Below are 19,555 nucleotides of genomic sequence, written 5' to 3'. Positions count from 1 at the left end.
TCCAGGAGCTGTACAACAATATTAAATGGTCTAACATATCTTTAATTGGATCTTAGAAAGAAAAGACTGAAAGATAGAAAATAGGTAGAAGAACTATTTGAAAATATAATGGATGAGAATATGCCAAAAAGAATGAAAGATATCAAACCACAGATCCAAGAAACTTTAAGAAGCCTAAACAGGACACACACGCGCGCGCGCACACACACACACACACACACACACACACACACACACACACACGTCAAATCATTATAAACAGCTTTTAACCAAAGATAAAATAAAATATTAAAGGAAGCAAGAGAGAAAAAAGATCAATTATGTAAAAGGAACAAACTGTTTTATAAATGTCAGAAACTATGCAATAATATAGAAACTGGCAAATCAATTCTAAAATATTTATAAAAATGCAAATGATATGGAATAGTCAAAACATTTTTTTTGAAAGTGTCAGTGTTGGTGTACTCTCATAACCCAATTTTAAGACTGAATGGGTAGAGACATAGATTAATAGAATGAATAGAAAGAAAACAGACTTACATATATACGATCGATTGAATTTTGATTAGATAATTAGTGGTAAAAGGATATTATTTTTTAAATATGATACTGGAAAAATTGGATATTTGTATATAAAAAAAGAAACAAGCCTACACAAAACAGAAATCCTCGACCTATTCTACATACCAAATACAACAATGAATTTGAAATGGAAAATATACCTAATGTAAAACTCAGAACTATAAAACTCCATAAGACTCTAAGCCTGAAACCATAAACTAGATCCATGTGACCTTGGATTAAGGAAAGATTTCTTAGGCAGAATACAGAAAGCTGAAATCATAAAATCTACAAGGAAAGAAATAACAAAATACATAATAAAAAAACCCAGCTTTCTCCGGAATATTTAAAGAATTTTTACAACTCAATCATTAGAAAATAAAGAACCTACTTTTAAAAGTATTCATAAGATTTAAGCAAATACGGATTGCAAGTAACTACTGTGGAAATACAGATTGCAAGTAACAATATGAAAAGATGCTCAATAAGAGTAATGCAAATTAGACCTACAATAACATATCAGAACACTTCTAAGACAGCTAAAATTAAAACAAAACAAACATCTATTAAGACAGCTAAAATTAAAACAAAACAAACTAGCTGAAAATACTAGAATCTGCAATGGATAAGACAAACTATAACTCTCAACACGTTGCTGGTGTCAATGAAAATGGTATAGACACTTTGAAAAACTGATGGTTTCATATAAACTTAAGTTATACTTAGCAACAACCCAATAGTCCTAGACCTAGGTACTTACAAAAGATGGAAGAACACACACACACACACACACACACACACACACACACACACCTATATCTGAATGCTTATGGTAGCTTATTCACAATTCCTAAAAATCGGAAACCACACAAATGTTCATAACCTGGTTAACGTGTATAAAGAATCTTCTGTTCTCTTCCTACTTCTTTTCATCAATGTATCAACTAAATAGCAAAAGTAACAGCAGCAACTGTTTTTTGACATATTTTTCCCTTTTCTCTTTTATACTATAACAGCATAAAAAGGATAAAAAAGAAATTTTGTCACAAAGTATGGTCCTCAATTTTCCATTTCACTGTTTGTGTAGATTTAACTATACGTATGTATGTATATATATATATATATATATATATACATATATATATATATATATATATATATATATATATATATATATAGCTGACCCTTGAACAACGCAGGTTCACAGGCATGAACTGCATGGGTTCATTCTAATGTGGAGTTTTTCAATAATTACAACACAGTATTGTAAATCCATTTTTCTCTTCCTTACATTTTTCTTAATAACATTTTTCCAGCTTACTTTATTGTAAGAATACAGTTCATAATACACATAACATACAACATATGTGTTAATCAACTTGCCCTTGCCCTTACTGACAAGGCTTCCGGTTGTCAGTAAGCTATTATTAATAGTTAAATTTTTGAGGAGTCAAAACTTATATGTGGATTTTTCAACTGTGTGGGGGGTCAGTGCCCCAAATCTTGTGTTGTTCAAGTGCCAACTGTGTTTGCAGAACTTGTTAAGAACCTGGAAATCTCTCACAATAAAATCCAAGAAGCTAAATCACATCAATTATAACATGAAAATGACTGAAATTTTGCTATCAGTTAAAAAAAATGATTACAGGGGCGCCTGGGTGGCGCAGTCGGTTAAGCGTCCAACTTCAGCCAGGTTACGATCTCGCGGTCCGTGAGTTCGAGCCCCCCGTCAGGCTCTGGGATGATGGCTCAGAGCCTGGAGCCTGTTTCCGATTCTGTGTCTCGCTCTCTCTCTGCCCCTCGCCCGTTCATGCTCTGTCTCTCTCTGTCCCCCCCAAAAAATAAATAAACGTTGAAAAAAAAATTAAAAAAATAAATCAGGGTGGCGAGAAGTCAAACGGATGAGGCATCGGCAGCTTTGTCCTTAGTTTCACCCAAGACATCTCCTACACATTTAAAAAAAAAATGATTACAGAAAGTTGAGACTTTTATGCTGAATTCTGAGTATTGCATTTCTGTGTATTTTTTAAATCATCAAAAGCATGTTACAAACCATGTCAAAAAATACAAATACTCCAGCCCTTTGGGATGGCAAATGACACAGAGGGTGTCTCTGTATCCCAGAGAGTGGTCTAGTGCACGTGAGAAGGAGTGGTCGGTCACCCAGCCCCTTGTGCCCCACTTCCCAGAGTGGAACCAGGATGAAGTTTGCCCCTGACCCGCTGCACCCAAGTTTCTGCCCAGGGGCTGAGTTTGCTGCTGAACACCTACAGTTCCTGCTTGCATTTCTATGACTATTCCTTTCAGCTACTCCCAGTAAGCACATACTGGCTTGTGAACAGTCATGGACAATGACATAGGTGGAAAAGTGGAGGCAGGAGAGGGTTGGCAGAATCTCCCTAGTTCATGGAAACTGACCCTTGGGCTAGACTTCGTAGCAGGACCTTTATGATAGAAATTTTTTATGTCAGATACTGTTCCCCGATCCCAATATTTTCTAACATTTCCTTAAAAATTTGCACAAATTACAGGTTACAATGAATCAGAAAAACAATTATGCTTCCAAGTTATTCCTACTTTTATTTACTTATTTTTTTAATGTTTATTTATTTTTGAGAGAGAGACAGAGAGAGACAGAGAGAGAGGGAGAGCACAAGCAGGAGAGGGAGAGAGAGAGAGAGAGAGAGAGAGAGAGAGAGAGAGAGAGAGAGAGAGAGACATGCAGCATCCAAAGACTCCAGGCTCTGAGCTGTCAGCACAGAGCCTGATGCAGGGCTCAAACTCTCAAACCCTGAGATCATGACCTGAGCCAAAGTTGGACGCTCAACAAATGAGCCACCCAGGAGCCCCCATTTCTACTTTTAAATTAGAGTACACTTCAGTATTTTAAACTTCCTTAAAATTACATCCATGTGTTAGTATGACTTCATTTCAAATACCTAGCTGGGATCAGCTGTGCTGGGTTGGATGCTTGAGGGCAGGGGTTGGTAAATTGGAGATCAGGACAGGCCTGGATAGGTGGTTATTTTGAGAATATCTGACCAGCAGGAAGGAGATACTGAATGTCTGTTCTATAGATGAAGCTTTGGGATATTGAGAAAGTCATTTGATTTTTCCCTCCTTTCTCCTTTATTAATATTTCCGGCTTCTTACCAATGCCTCCAGAACACTGAATTCAAATCAGCCTATTAAATAACAAGAGACAGAGAAGTGAAACAAACATCAATTGAACCCCTAGATTCCATAAAAAAGAATGACTATATTAGACTATATACTCAAAATCTGATTATGTGCTTTTTATCATCTTACATAATCTTCACAAAAACTCCCACACACAAGAAATATGAGGTTTACTTGTATTGTGAGCTAAATAGGCTTGGCATGGTAACTTAACAATGGTAAATGTTGTACTGTTTCTTTTCTGGGAATATGCTTTTTGGATTCTGAATAACAAACCTTTGGAAAAAGAAGTATTTGAGATGGCCTGGAGTTGCATTTTATGTTATATGCAAAATTTAAACAAGCACCTTGTGTAATAATTTTCTTAGAAGAACCACCGTGTTCCAGGGAATAATAGTAAAAACTACCTTTGGGACCATATGTCCAACACTTGCTTTTCCGTAGTCTCCTTACTCTTTAAATATCCTCAAGTTAAAGCATGCAAATAAATAGAAAACAGCCCCTCTTATTTATAATCTCCAAATATCATCCATAGATTGCATATAACTTTTTGAAATGCTAATCATCAACTATACCTGTGCATAATATCTGCTGAGGTTCACATCTATTTATTTCACCAACCAGTTAATAAGACATCTTGGATGTAAAGTCATTTGGAATTGTGATACATGGAATCATACGGAAGCTGGCTTATAAAACAAAAGTATGCTTCCTATTTTCTTGACAGACTGCTCAAGGAACCTCAGAAAGCTGAAAACTTCCATAAAGAATAACACTTGTTTCAAGATAAAAGTCTTTTACTGGGATAAATGTTTAGTTATAAACCTCGTATAATTGCAAAAATGCGGTATCCTTACGTGTTAATAAGAGGTAAATAGATAACTCATTTTCCAATATTTTTTATGAAAAAAAATTCAGATTAGAAGCTAGGATATAATTTCCCATACTTTCATATTGAAAATTATAGCACATAACTACATTTTGAAAACGTAAGTAGTTTGGGAGTCATATCTCTACCCATATTTAACAGGAGAGGGGAAGATGTACTTAGTGCTTTAACAGATAGTGAGATATTATCGTTTTTCATTCAAAATGTTTCAAAAACAGTTTTCATTCTCCTAATCTTAATAACATCCAGGAGTTTGAGTGTATTTCATAAGGATTTTGAAATGTAGCTAATTTGGTGTTTAGTTAATTGAATATCTTAAAGTAATGAGTTCAAAGACAGAATGGAGGCTCATCTGTTTTCAATATGTGAGGATTACAAGTGAAGACACATTCTCCACCCTCCCAAGTATGTTCACATGGACAGAACCAGCAGGGTGTATTTCTGTGGATGTGGTTGGTTAAACTCCAGAAATAAACAGGAAGCATGAACAGAATGAGGAGAACTGAGAAGATACCAGTTCAGGCTACAAAGACTGAGGAGTCAAGGCCAGCCACTGCAGAGGCCAGAATCTTAGAAAGCTCATAGAAAACACTATTTTTCTGAAGGGCTGTAGGTAGATTATTCCCTTCACTGTCACCCTTCTGCCTACACCCTCTAATCTCAAACTGTATCTGTGTAACTGTGGGCCCATTTAATTGGCCTTTTGCTCATTTCAGGGATGTGATTTTTTGATCTGCTCCTTTCAGCTGGTCAGACCTTCAGAGCAGAACTTTGACTTTCCACCAGCCTTAGGCGATCAAATTTTCCTAACTCTCTACTCTTCAGCCAGCTTTCCTGTTAAAGGACCCAGCAACTCTGCCTTAAATACCTTTCTCTTCCTTTTCTGGTAAATTGCTATCAGGTTCAGGATCCATATCAAATGTAAGTTGTCTACATTTGATCCAATCCCATGGATTGGTCTTCTGATATGACAGTTATGTTCATACCTATGCCCCACTCTACTCAGCCCTGCACCACTTTGTAGCACTTACCACAACTAATGGATTAATTACCTGTGCAATTATTTACTGTCTGCTTCCCTTGTTAGAACTTAAGCTCCCACGGTCAGTAACTGTGTTTCTCTCCTCATTCCTATGCCTAAACTGCCACAGTGACTTACCATTGTAGGTGCTCAATAAATGTTCATTGAATGGGTGAATAAAGGGACATTTCTCCTTCAGAAAGATCACCCTCATTTATACCAGCTGGTAGAGCTATCACTAGTCTGAAGGAGAAATTTTTCTTGGGTCCTGTGCTGTGTAGACTTACTCATTCTTAGCATCTCCATCTATTAGCTTTGTTTAACTTTTGAAATACAAACCTGAACAAAGACCAAGGCTCTAACATGTACTTACCGTCCTGTTTCTGTAAGTTACAATTTACATTTATTATATTAATCTGAGATCATTCTGAGTGAAGTAGGATTATTCAATCTATATTTACTGTGATACAAGGTATATAGCCTATGTTTGGTAACTCCTAGGCATTTAAAGATAGTTTGCAATGTTTAATAAAATATGCTATCTAGAATTCTCACTTATAAATTCAGATTTACATGCCATATTAAATATATATTAAATATATATTAAGATATTCATATATATTACATGCCATATTAAATATATAATTAAGATATTCATTACTGAAATGTTTTATTTCTCATAACCTCGATATTTGAAATATGAAATATTTTCTTTAAAGTGTATTTATGTATTTACTTATTTATTTATGTATTTATTTATTTATATATTTATTTATTTCTGAAAGAGAGAGAGAGAGAGCACAGAGGAGGGTTAGAGAGAGAGAGAGAGAGAAAGAGAGAATCCCAAGCAGGCTTCCCATTGTCAGTGCAGAGCTCAATGTAAGGCTTGATCTCATGAACCATGAGATCATGACCTGAATCAAAACCGAGAGTTGGACGCGTAGCTGACTGAGCCACCCAGGTGCCCCAATATGAAATATGGTCTAAAAGCTTTTCTGGAAGGTGTTTCTGTTCAATGCTGTGGTTCAAACGTCTTTACAATCCTTAGTTTTCAGTTGGTATTGATTATGTTTTGGTATTAAATAATTTACAGATCCATTTGACAATTTACATCGAACAATATTAGAAAAAGCAACTGAATTTATTTTTGGTAAAAATATGAATGTTTCGGGTGCCTTGGTGGCTCAGTTGGTTAAGCATCTGACTTCAGCTCAGGTCATGATCTCACGGTTCATGGGTTTGAGCCTCATGTCGGGCTCTGTGCTGACAGCTCAGAGCCTGGAGCCTGCTTAAGAGTCTGTGGTTCCCTCTCTCTCTGCCTCTCCACACTCACAGTCTGCCTCTCTCTGTCTCTCAAAAAGTTAATAAACGTTAAAAATTTTTTTTTTAACATGCATGTTTCCTAGTGAGAAAAAGACCACTTGACTGGGATTCAGGAGCCTGGGATTTCAGTGGGAGTTTTGCTAATAAATGACTGGGTGGCCATGGGTGAGATAGAAAGACCTCTTGAGCCTCAGTTTCCTGGTCTATAAAATGTGACATATTTTAGTGTTTCCTAAACTGCATTGCTCTGGATACCAGTTCTGCAAGATGTTAGTCAGTATTCCATGCTAAAACTGTGATAAAATAAACTTGGGAAAATTTGAGATAAATGAAGTTAGTAGGATTTTTTTCCTCTGAGATTTCTTAGTACTTTTTCTATATGATCTCCAGAATTAGGAAGTTTATGTATGATCTCCAAAGTGATTTGGCCATGGAACTCTTTTTAAAGAATTATCTATTGACAAAATTATTGGTAGTCATTACACTTTGTAAAACCCTTAAAGTTCTAGTAGAAATTTAATTCATGGCTATCAAAGTACTTTTTAAGTTAAAACAACAAAAAAAGGAAAGATTAGTAATGATGAGGAGAAGATGAGATTCAGATACTAAAGAAAATTTTTTTGAGTACTTTTGTTCCTATTTTTAATTTTTAGATTAATTTGAGATGGAGGTTTATATGTCTTATGGATTAAATCCATCAGATACAATATTTTTATTTTTTAATTTTATTTAAGATATTTTTATGGTTTACTTATTTTTGAGAGAGAGAGAGAGAGAAAGAGGGAGAGAGAAAGACAGAGTGCAAGTGGGGGAGGGGAGAGAGAGAGAGAGGGAGACACAGAATTCGAAGCAGGCTCCAGGCTCTGAGCTGTCAGCACAGAGCCTGACACAAGGCTTGAACTCATGAACCATGAAGTTATGACCTGAGCCAAAGTCAGACACTTAACTGACTGAGCCACCCAGGTGCCCCAGATACAATATTTTTAAATTATTTCTCTCTTTATAAATTTTAGAAGCATAGAGAATGATAAAGAAAATGTGAGAACAGATAATTATAAGGGAAAAGAACCCAGAAGAGTAGAAACGTTCTTGAGAATAGTAGAAAAGTTCTTGTCCCTTCTTGACAACATAAGGTAGAGTTGTACCGGCAAACACTGGCATATGTATCTCCTCTGGGTGCGTAGGAATGTCTCTATGGTCTGCCCAAATCCTTTTAATCTGGATCCAACCTGTTTCATCCTAAGACTCCCAACACTTAGTGTTAACTCATGAGAAATTATCTGCCCGACATCAAGTAGATGACAATAACAATCACAAATCCCATGTATCATATACATGCTACTGAAGGAATTTAATTACAGAAGAAAATCTTTTCAATTGGCAAAGTGAAATAATGATATAAAAATGGAATTTGGAGGTTGATCAAAGAGATACAACCTTGTGCTTTATGATAGACTTGAGGACAAAGAATTTAGTTGCTTTCAGTGGAGGCACATTTCGTGACTACTGACTCTATTGTTTGATCTGCTGGTGACAGCTCTGACCACTACAAGGATCCCGCCACGAACTTGAGTGCCCTCAGTTATGGCCACCATTTGTCAGTGGTGATGCGTATAAGGCCCAAAGAATGTGTTTAGAGTGGAGAAAGATCTGACTAGTGTGTTAGGCCCCTCTACTGGAGAAAGTGAAAGGCAGGGATAAAATAAGTCTCTGAAATAAACACAAACACCATGACCGTATTTTGTTTTGAAACTTTTGTCTAGACTTTTCTTTCATTTCCTTCCAGGTATAGCTTGGCTTACCCTCGTAGTCCTAAATTAGGTAATTAATTCACTTGTATTAACACCAAAATGAGGCATTCTGGATAATATCCAACTTGGCTTTTAGGTTTTACTATCTATTACTGGTTAAAATTGACACTTATATCCTATGAAAATATTGTAATGTTTTGTTAAAAATTATGTATTTCATTTTTTGGATATGGAAGGTACAAAGTAAGTCCAGGGGGCATACAAAGCTATCTTCAAAGTTAGGAATATTTTTTCAGGTAATGAGTAGATGATTTTGGTTTATCCCAGCATGCAGCATTTAATTTCTAGGTGATTCCAATATAATGAAAGATTTCATTCTGGACAATTATTTAATTCTTTTTGATAAAAGTTATTAATTCACTAATCTATACTAAAGGAAGTAATTTGATCCATGGATTGTTTATTAAAGTATGATGAGTGGTTATACCAGAAAAATAAAAGTCACCCAAAACTATTTCTTAATAGAAAAAGAAAGGAGAAACAAAAACAATTCATGAGAGGCCAAGTTCCAAAAATTCCCTTTCCCTCAAATATTTTAGTAAAAAGAATATATTTTGAGTATTTCCATTAAGAAGCAACACTACGTGAAACCTGACCTAATAGTCATGAGACTCATTTCATGTATTACCTATCAAAATCAGGGGTGCCTGGGTGGCTCAATAGGTTAAGCATCCAACTCTTGATCTCAGCTTAGGTCTTGACCTCAGGGTCATGAGTTCAAGCCTTGCACTGGGCTCTGCACTGAGCATGAAGCCTACTTAAAAAAACAAAACAAAACAAAACAAAAAGAAAAACAAAAAACCAACAAATAAAACCCTCCACCACACTGAGCATGGAGCCTGCTTAAGATTCTCTCCCTGCCTCTCTCCCTCTGCTCCTCCCTCACTTGAGCTCACTCACACTCTTTCTCTCTCGCTCTCAAAAAATAAAATAAATAAAATAAATCATAGTAATCCTCTTGGATGCAGACAACACGTGCCATGTTCCTTTGACTCTTTTCACCTTGTTTTTCTACGCTAACTCGCAGGAAAAAATTAATGACATCGCCTTTATGAAGCCACTGTTCGGTGAATATACTGTGTCGTAAACACATCTACCTTCCTTTTTCTTTAATGACGGTGCCATTCGTAGTTCCGTTCATGTAATCTGCAGTTCATATTTGTAATATGGAATAAAATTTAAGCCTCTTAATAATTTTATTTTTTTTTTAACATGCATTCATTTTTGAAAGGCAGAGAGAGACAGAGCGTGAATGGGGGAGGGGCAGAGACAGAGGGAGACCCAGGAACAGAAGCAGGCTCAGACCTGTCAGCACAGAGCCCTATGCGGGGCTCCAACCTACGACCGCGAGATCTTGACATAAACTGAAACTGGCCGCTTAACTGGCTGAGCCACACAGGCGCCCCAAGCCTCTGAATAATTTTAAGCAAAGCATCTTGGGAGGAAATTTTGTAAAAGAACTTGGCACACCAGCTCAAGTTGCTTTTGTTAGCAGTGGAGTAAGCAGCTATTAAACTTTCATTTTGGCATTTATTATGACTTTATAAAGTCACTTACCAGATTATCATTTAGTAGGATGAGGAAGCCAATTCTACATAGTCCAGGTTATATGATCTTTGGAATAAATTATTCAGATGATCAATCTGATTCTTTAATTATGTAGGCTTGGCCAAGAAGTTACTTCCTTAAATGAATTTCAAGCAACACGAAAAAAGAAAGTTAACTATACAGAGGAAGCGCCTTTTTATTTCTGTTGAAAAATAAACTTGGTGGCTCTTGTTACTTGAAATTCAGTCTAACTTTCAAAGAAAACTTCGTTTTGTGTCAGAAAAACATCTCCCTATAGGCTAATTGCATATATTGTAAAGGAACTTAATCTTTTTTCATTCTTTAAATTACAACTCATTTATTTAAAGGAATACTTGTCAAAAGAAAGCTTTAAGTAGTGAGTTAAAAAAGCAGTGTTAAATAATTGAATTGACTGTGATAAAATTGCCTTAGTTTAAATAGACTAGTCTGTTTAATGAATTGTGCTTTTATAGGGTGAGATAAATCTAATGTGAACTCAAGTGGCTACACCAGAAACACTGAATTTGGATAGATGGTAAGAAAGCCAAGATGAGGCATTTATAATATTGCAGTTACATGTGATTTTAGTAAAATTGTCGTTGACTACAGAACAGTATTTTTGTCAAGGTTAATAATAATGAACTTAAAAATATTATCAAGAATCTTACATACATATTAAACAATTCAGATCACCTGAAGAGGAGGGACTATATTTGTTATTATTTTTTCTCCTGTAAAAATAATAACTTGAGTCTTAATTAGGAACATAGCACTCAACTTCCAATTTTTAGGAAGAGACTTAGCTTACAAACTTTCAGCATTGCAAGAAATCATTTTGGCAATGAGATCGTGGCAGGAAATTAATTTTGCATTTTAAAGTAAATTTGGCAGGTTTACTTTCCTGTTTAATGTTGAAAAGGGTTTTTATAACGTACCATTAAGCTACCATGTAGTCAGCCTGTGTAGCAATGCTTGGTTATCACTTCAAAAGAGAACCTTCGCTGGAACATTTTGTAGCCCTTGATTATACTTCTTGTGTTGTTAAGTGTTGAAATACATTTTATGTGCTTAAAAACAGAGAAGCAGCTTAAGGAGAAAAAAAAACTAGCCTAAAACAAGTACAAACATACGGATCTGTTCTCATCAAAAAAGAATCATGAGCTAAGACTGGATCATGTACTAGGTTGGCAATTCATGTTCAAATTGGCGGAATGGTGGAGACCAAATTCTTTGTTGCATAGGTCAAGGCTAAAAGGAAAGAGTAGGGCAAGATATTATCAGTTCACACATACCATTGAACCATTCCGCAATTTAAGAGCTATCTCTTCTTTTTATCTGACCCATGAAATTCCTATTTTAGTACTTATTATCTGAGAAGTAGCTTGTTAACTTAAGGCAAAATTCCTTTCACCGTCCACACAGAGACTTCCTGCGTGGTATGTAGGTTCTTACTCTGAGGAGTTTCTAATGATTGCCGTGAAAAAAATTTGAGAAACTCAACAGATGAACATGGGGGAAGGGAAGGAAAAATAAGATAAAAACAGAGAGGGAGGCAAACCATACAAGACTTAAATACTGAGAACAAACTGAGGGTTGCTGGAAGGGAGGTGGCTAGGGGGATGGGCTAAACGGGTGACAGGCATTAAGAAGGGCATTTTTGGGGGGATGTCTGCTGGGGTCTTATGTAGGAGATGAATCACTGGGTTCTACTCCTGAAGCCAAGACTACATTGTATGTTAACTAACTTGAAAATAAATTAATAAAACAAACCAAAACAAAACAAAATAAAACAAATCCTTTCAACAAGCAACAATAAAAAATATGAAGTCAAATTCAAGTTTAAAATGTGTGACGAGGTTTCAACATGTAAAACCCTGATTTCAAAGTCACGGTCTAGTTTATATTAGCAAGCAAATTGGGGTGTTGATATAACCTGAATAATTCGAGTACATTCCCAAACTTAATTTTCTTTAATTTTAGAATATTTTATATCAACTTTTTTTATAATTAGATTTTTTGTTTTTTTATTACAGAAATTATGCACGCTTGCTACAAAAACTTATAATGACAAGAGAGGAAAATAAATAATACTCATAATTTTATCCATTTATCCTATGCTCTGTAACAATTTGAGTACCTAATATGTACAATAAATATTTTGTGCCTTTATAGAGTTTATAGAATATCAGAGATAACAGATATTAAACAGAGAGTCACAAAAGGATTCTATGATTGCAACAGACTCCAATGCTATGGAAACAGAGTCCAAGGTTCTCTTAGAATGCATGACATGGAGACCTATTGTAGACTAGGGGAAGGGGTGAATATTGTGACAATGTGTTTCAGTCTGAAGTTTGAGCAGAGCCTGGGTAAGAGGGTGGGAGTGGTGAATGGGAGAAGAACATTCTAGATGGAAGAAACTGTGAGTGGCCAGGCCCTGAGGATGGAAGGCCATTGGCAAGTTCCCAGAGGCCCAAATGCCTGGGGAGTGGTGAGCAAAAAGGAAGGTGGCAGAGACAAAGCTGGAACAGCAGGTCAGAACCAGATCATGTGGCACCTTTGAAGGAACTCAACTTTTCTAAAAACAATGAGAGAGAAAAAATATTAATAGCTTGAGCCAATTTGTTCTTTCTCTTTCATTAATTCTCAGAGGATCAGCCATTGTACGCTGTTTGTAACTTGCATCTGTATTCATTAAATGTTCTTCCACAACAATTTTGTTTCTGCTAATTAGTTTCATTATACGGATTTTTCATAGTTTACTTCACCACACTCCTATTTTATACCTTTGAATTTTTGGTTGCTTTAGCTATTATTAACACTGATGCAATGGATATCATTGTGGAGGCATATTTGTACACATTCGTAACTGTTTCTTTGGGAAAAATTCACAAACAGCACAACAGGATTTCGCTGTCAAAGGATAAGGACATTTGCAAGCTTTTAATATGAACTGCCAAATTGCCTTCCAGAAAGATTGGAACAATTATTTCCATGGTAGTGTAAAAGACCATCTGTGACAAACCTACTTTTTGAGCCTAAGTTATAGAGATGACTGGGGGAAATTTTCAGGTTCTGTGAGATGGTCTTAAATAGCTATTTGCAAAACTGGAATTTACTTGGAGATTCTTAGTTGATAATTAAATCTGAGCCATGTGCCTGGAAATCTATAAATTCCTGTCTTCCAATCTGATAGGTTTCAGTTAAGAACGAATCGCGTGCGCTGATTACTAAAATATGTTGTCAGCTTCAACGTCTGTAGGTGACATGTTGTTTTTTTACATTTGTACAGGTAGTGAAAAACTTTAACTTATACATAGGACACATAGAAACTCTGCATTTCAAAAATTTGAATTTGGGGCAAATTATTGAAATTCATGATTAACCCATGAGGCTGGGTCCCCCCAAATACAAACACATTCAAAAACAGATTTCGAAAGTGTCAAGAAATATTAGAAAAGTATCCTTTACTCAGTATGATTAAGTCTACCTCAGATGCTCCAAGCTATTTTTAAGCAATTGCTTGAAATTTTCAACACCAGAGCTGATACGCTATCACTGGGTTTCTCACTAATTCCAGCTCTCACTCTTGGCAATACACCCCAGCTTTGATCTGCCTCCGGCTCTTTGGCTTCCACATTCAGATTTTGTTCTCTCTGGCTTTTACTCATTGCTTTCCTTAATGGATTTTGGCTTCTCCTAACGTTCTGGGTTTTCTTACTCTGTACAACCTCAGATGGGCAGACCTTCGTTACCCTCATGCCCGGCTCACCTCACTATGGCTGTCTGGAACACACGCCCCTGTGAACTGTCAATGAGACCCCCCTGGCCTTGTCATCTTTGAGGTGGGGCAGATATTTGAACAAAAAGGTATGTATTTTCTTAACTGTTCAAATAATTGTGTAAACGTCCCAATAAGCCATAAGGTATTTATGAAACGTTTCTTTCATGTAATTTTGGCAAAAATATAAAAATAAATGACACCTTTCCTATTTCCATGACAGTTACAGTTAATACTTATAATGACATGTAACTTTGAACTAAGAAATTAATATTTTACTTGAATTAATAAGTGGGGATACAGTATTTTATAGCACAATCACCCTGAGAGTGACACAGACTTGTGTGTTGCAGACATACATAATTAAGTGCTAACTTAAGTGGCTAATTCAGCAAGGGCTCTAGGACTTCAAGGAGGGAAAGGGGGCTCAGTCCCTGTTTGAGTAGTTAGGGAAAGTTTCTTGGATAAAGTGGGCCTTCGAGAGTAAATATTATTTAGGTAAGCAGAAAGGAGAAGACAGAGCACAGAGGAAGGGACTCATTTTGGCAAAATGAAGGAAATGCATGAAGCATGGCATGACTTGAAATGACAGAAACATTTCAATGACGTGTTCAAGTTTTGCCATACTTTGTGCTGTGATCATTGACAAAGTGGTTTTCTTCAGACATAAAATTAATGCACTTGACTGACCCACCTTTGTCGGGGTATGTACTTTTTTTAAAAATTTTTTTAATGTTTATTTTTGAGAGAGAAAGAGAGACAGAGCATGAGCAGGGAAGGGGCAGCGAGAGAGGGAGACACAGAATCTGAAGCAGGCTCCAGGCTCTGAGCTGTCAGCACAGAGCCCGACGCAGGGCTGGAACTCGCAAACCACGAGATCATGACCTGAGCCGAAGTCGGATGCTTAACCAACTGAGCCACCCAGGCGCCCCTGTACTTTTTAACTGTATTTCCTAATAATGACATTGGCTCTATTCTGCCATTCATCCTGTTTTATTCTTACTCAAGAGCATGTGAAGCTCATAGAACAAGTACTTGGAAAATTATTTCTAAGCGAAGCAAATGGAATATAAGAAATCGAATGGAGCAAATAGTTATTTAACACTCCCATTTCTTCAGCCTCTCAGTTGTTCTTTTACCTTCCCTCTCTCTTACAGACCACAGTCAAATGCTCATCATGAACATTTTTTTTTTTTTTTGCATTCACATTCTTCAGTCTTCCCTTCAGCAACTTGTACAGGTCCCTCCGAATTCAAACATAGTATAGAATAATATTCCCTCAATTGGTGCCTCTGGTATCATTTCTCTCTACTCCACTTTCCAGACAGACTGGTAATTCGACTACTTAAAAAATACTGCTTTTATTTCAGGACATTTCCTGATCCAACCCCCTACACTGGTTTTCCATCATCACCTGAAAGGCAGAGTTCTCCGCACCACCCAGCCTACTGCATCTCCTGCTAGTGCCCCAAAGGTCATTCCTCAAAAACTTGCTGGTTTTTGTTTCATTCCCCACTGTGGAATATTTCTACCTCTCCTTTCTGAATTCACCATGGCCGGTTTCAATGTTACACACGGCTTTGTTTCATTCCCCACTGTGGAATATTTCCACCTCTGCCTTCTGAATTCACCATGGCCGGTTTCAATGTTTACTTCCTTCTTCACTAAGCAAACGGGCCTGTATGGATCCTACTGGCCGGCTGACTCCTTTTCTGATCAATCCTGTGTACAGAGCTTTCTTCCATTATGTCCAAAAATGAATTAAAACTTAGGTGGCACCTACAATTGATCAATCTTGTATTGTTATTTTATATTCTTCCATATTATATGGTTATTCCAAGTAACGGATAACCTCTTTGAAGATGGTGACAGACTTTCCATTACCCCACCCTCACAGAGTAGGCCTTACTTAGGCATTTATAAGTCCTGGATTACACTCTGTTTGTTTTTTAAGAACCTTTAAAGGTATGTACCTCACTGGTAATAGGAAAAGAAAAACAGGAAGGAGTGAGGGAGATCTGCTTTTCATAGACAGGATGCTCAACTTTTCAGCATTTCTTTAGGAAGTTCATGCTGTTCAACTGTTGCATTCACCTTGGTCTCTTCCATAGCATTTCACAGGTTAATAAAACCTAACACTTATCCAGTAGTTCCTACATACCAGGCATTATACCAAGTGTTTTACATGAATTCTCTCATTTAACATTCATGCTATTCCTATGAGATAGACATTATTGTACACATTTTGCTGAGAAGGAACTAGAAGCTTCCAGATCAGTATCAGAGCAAGTAGATGGTAAGACCAAGATTTTCATTCAACTGGATTCAATGCTTTTTCTTTCTTCTCCACATTTCTCTTCTTAAAGAAGATTCCTCAGTGAACCAAAGTGGAAATCAAGAACTTTTGTAAAGCTGAAAGAGAAGTATAATGTGGATGATTGGGAAGAATATTTTTCTTTTCGTAGGGAAGCATGATTCCTTGATTACACAAAGTGACAGGAGGTAGATGAAAAGCTGGTCCTTAAATCAGTGTAAGCATTTGTCCTGGTCAGGTAGAATATTGAAAGGTGATTGGCTCTTATAGCTAGACATGACATTTGCTGGCACATTGATCTGTTACTTCCAAGAATAGTTGTTATCTCCCTGATCTTAGCCATAAGATTATTGATTTCCATGGAAGATGTGGGAAGACACTGGATGTTTAGAATGCAGACGATTAGAAATGGATCTGAAAGGATGAAACATTTTAGAAAACTGATGGAACAAAAAAGATTTTCATTATCCTGCTTCTTCTTATTCTGTCACCATGAACTTTTCCCCCTGTAAAGGAATCTATCTTCCCAAGTGGGGAAAAATGATTTTTAAAAAGATAAGCCTGAAAAAATTAATTTAAACTTAGCCATATTAGGGTGGCATTAAGGCACTCCCGGGTATATTTTATTGGTCCATTAATATAGGCCCCGAGTGGTTGAATACACCTAAGGCATGTACTGTATTAATGAACCAATAAAACATGCCCTGGAGTGCCTTAATGATATATTACAACCATTTCTATTACATACATAAATGCACTATTTGCTGGCTGTCTTGCATAGTTTTAAAGAAAATCTTCAATTAACCAAAAATATTGCATCAAGAACTCTTACCCACAATAAAAAAAAAAGCAACAAAGAATCCTGTAATTAACTTACTGGGCTAGTTACCCATGAGGTGATTCTGGATTGATTTAATCTTTGGAGCTTTTTCACTCCACGACTTAGGAAGAACTAGTTCTTTGGATTTACAATTGGATACTTTTAGGAAAGGAAACAGATTAAAGCTGACAGAATTCATGCATTCCTTTCTTACTTCAAATATCCCACCCTGGCTTCTGGTTATAAAATTAAATAGATTTTAATGACTGGATCCAAATGTTAGCCTTCTGTGTTCACATTGAAAGAATATATTTTAGGAATTTGGGGAAAATTTTTTTGCAGAGCAATAAAGAATGCTATAAACTCATAGGCAAGCATGACAGGATTGCGAACAGTACGTGGGATCTGGTAAAAATGTCTTCTCCTGACCAACGTGGTGTTCCACTTATTTAACTCAGTGTTAGCTCCGCTGTTTTTTCGCTGGAGCCATCAACCCAGACACATTTCTATGAGTAGGAGTGGGTGAAAGAAGGAATGGAAAGAAGGAGATATAATGATGATGAGACTGAAGATGACTTCTTTAGAGATTATTAGACATGAGACAATGTTTTAATTATTTTTAGATCTATTATCTGTGGAGCAACCTTATGAGGGGGCTACTGTTCAATTTGTTGCATCGATGGGATATCCAAAGTAAAACCAGAAACTCTTCCACAGGTAGGGCTTGGGTTTGATCCTGGCCATCTGAATCCAAAGCCCATACTCAAGTGGGTAAAGTTTGGTGTGGCCACTCTGAGAAAAACAGAGAACTATTAAGTTAATGCTTTCTTTGGATTGCAAGCACCTTTAGAGTAGGAGTCATTTCTAAAGTCTATACATCAACACTACATTTTACATAACATTCTTTCTCTCCGCTCCCTCTGTCGAGGGGCACACTGGTAGTGGAGAGACAGCTGGTAGACATGAAGGAGCCTCTCAGCAGGGGCTTCAAGGATGCAAGGTGACTTGCATGGAGCAATGATCCAAGACCCGGTGGGAATGGGGAGATTGCAATACTAGATACCAATGGCGAGAAAGAAGATAAGGTGTGAATGTCTCAACATTTGACCATGGTGAGAAGGTGGTGGTTGAGAGCCAGACATCCTTCCATTCCCACTGATGCTGTGATACTAAGTAGATCCCTTGACACTGAGATGCCACCCCTGGGATAATGAATGAGTGCAGAAAACCTTCAGGTTAGTCATAGCTGGAGAAAACACTGCACTGACTGATTAATCCTGAATTTGACCATGAGACTGACTGGGGGTGCATGATAGTAATGAGTTGCTAAAGAAAATATAAAATGAGAAAACTTTGTATACGCATGTTTGAAGCCTGAGATTACTATCCTCAGTTGTTTTATTCATGGACATTTTAATTGCTACAGATTTGTAACCTAAGAGAACCTGACTATGAAATGTAAAAAGTCACTGAAGTGACTGCAGTTATTGTTTGTGGTAGAGTCATAGGTTAGCCATCATGTAATCATAAAACTTGCCTTTTCAAGGAATTGCATTTGAGCTTAATTTATTCTTTAAAAAGATCTGTAAAACACTAGGAATTTCACTATTTTTTTCAGCTTTTCCAGAGCCAGTTTCCCTAACTGGATTTTATAGTCCTGGAAAACAGTTGTTTATGGGTCTTCTCTGACTCCTTTTGATTTTTACTCATAGTTTATATTTGCCTTGCATGTTTTGTACTCAAGTGATATAATTCTACTGGCTTCATTTACAGAAGGGCTTAATCCATGTGTTGAAAGACAACCTGCAGTGTTGTTCACTCAACCATTAGGACGCAAGAAAGTTGGTAAAATAAGCCTTTACTGAATTGAAAAATTCTGAGAAATCTACCAAACAGGTTATGCAACAATATCTTTAAAAATCCCACATATATTGAGAAGTAATTGATCCCTCTTTATTTAAAGATGTTACTGAAGATTACTTTTTAAAGACAATTAGGTTGGTGCTATTTATAATGAAATAGTAATTTAATACCAGACAGTAAATCTACCATACAATTTCACTAGATAAATCCCTGCATCATGCAAGGTCACTGAGTTTGTTAAGTGACTCATGTGTTGGTTTATGTTCAATTTGGGAACCAGGACACAAGCTCTTCTGCAAAGTTGGCTGGATGAGTGAGCTCAATGTAGTCAGTTTCTTATAATAAAGCAGCATCAACATGTAGAACATAATAGTGATGGCTGGACATTTGCAGTGAGTAATTTAATGGATGAATAATCTCACT

General features: G+C 36.6%; 1 long non-coding RNA gene across 1 annotated transcript in view; it reads left to right on the top strand.

The window, feature by feature from the left end:
- The first annotated feature begins 12,543 nt into the window (after positions 1-12,543).
- LOC109499577 overlaps positions 12,544-19,555 on the top strand; it is a 44,731-nt gene continuing 37,719 nt past the window's right edge. The window contains exons 1-2 of the long non-coding RNA XR_002742193.2: positions 12,544-12,888; positions 14,091-14,224. This is a non-coding gene — a long non-coding RNA (uncharacterized LOC109499577). The remainder of the gene's footprint in view (positions 12,889-14,090; positions 14,225-19,555) is intronic.

The sequence above is a fragment of the Felis catus genome, chromosome B2 (genome assembly GCF_018350175.1).
Source record: "Felis catus isolate Fca126 chromosome B2, F.catus_Fca126_mat1.0, whole genome shotgun sequence".
NCBI lineage: Eukaryota > Metazoa > Chordata > Mammalia > Carnivora > Felidae > Felis > Felis catus.
Note: the sequence above shows the minus strand (reverse complement) of the source record. Positions and strands in the feature narration are given on the sequence as shown.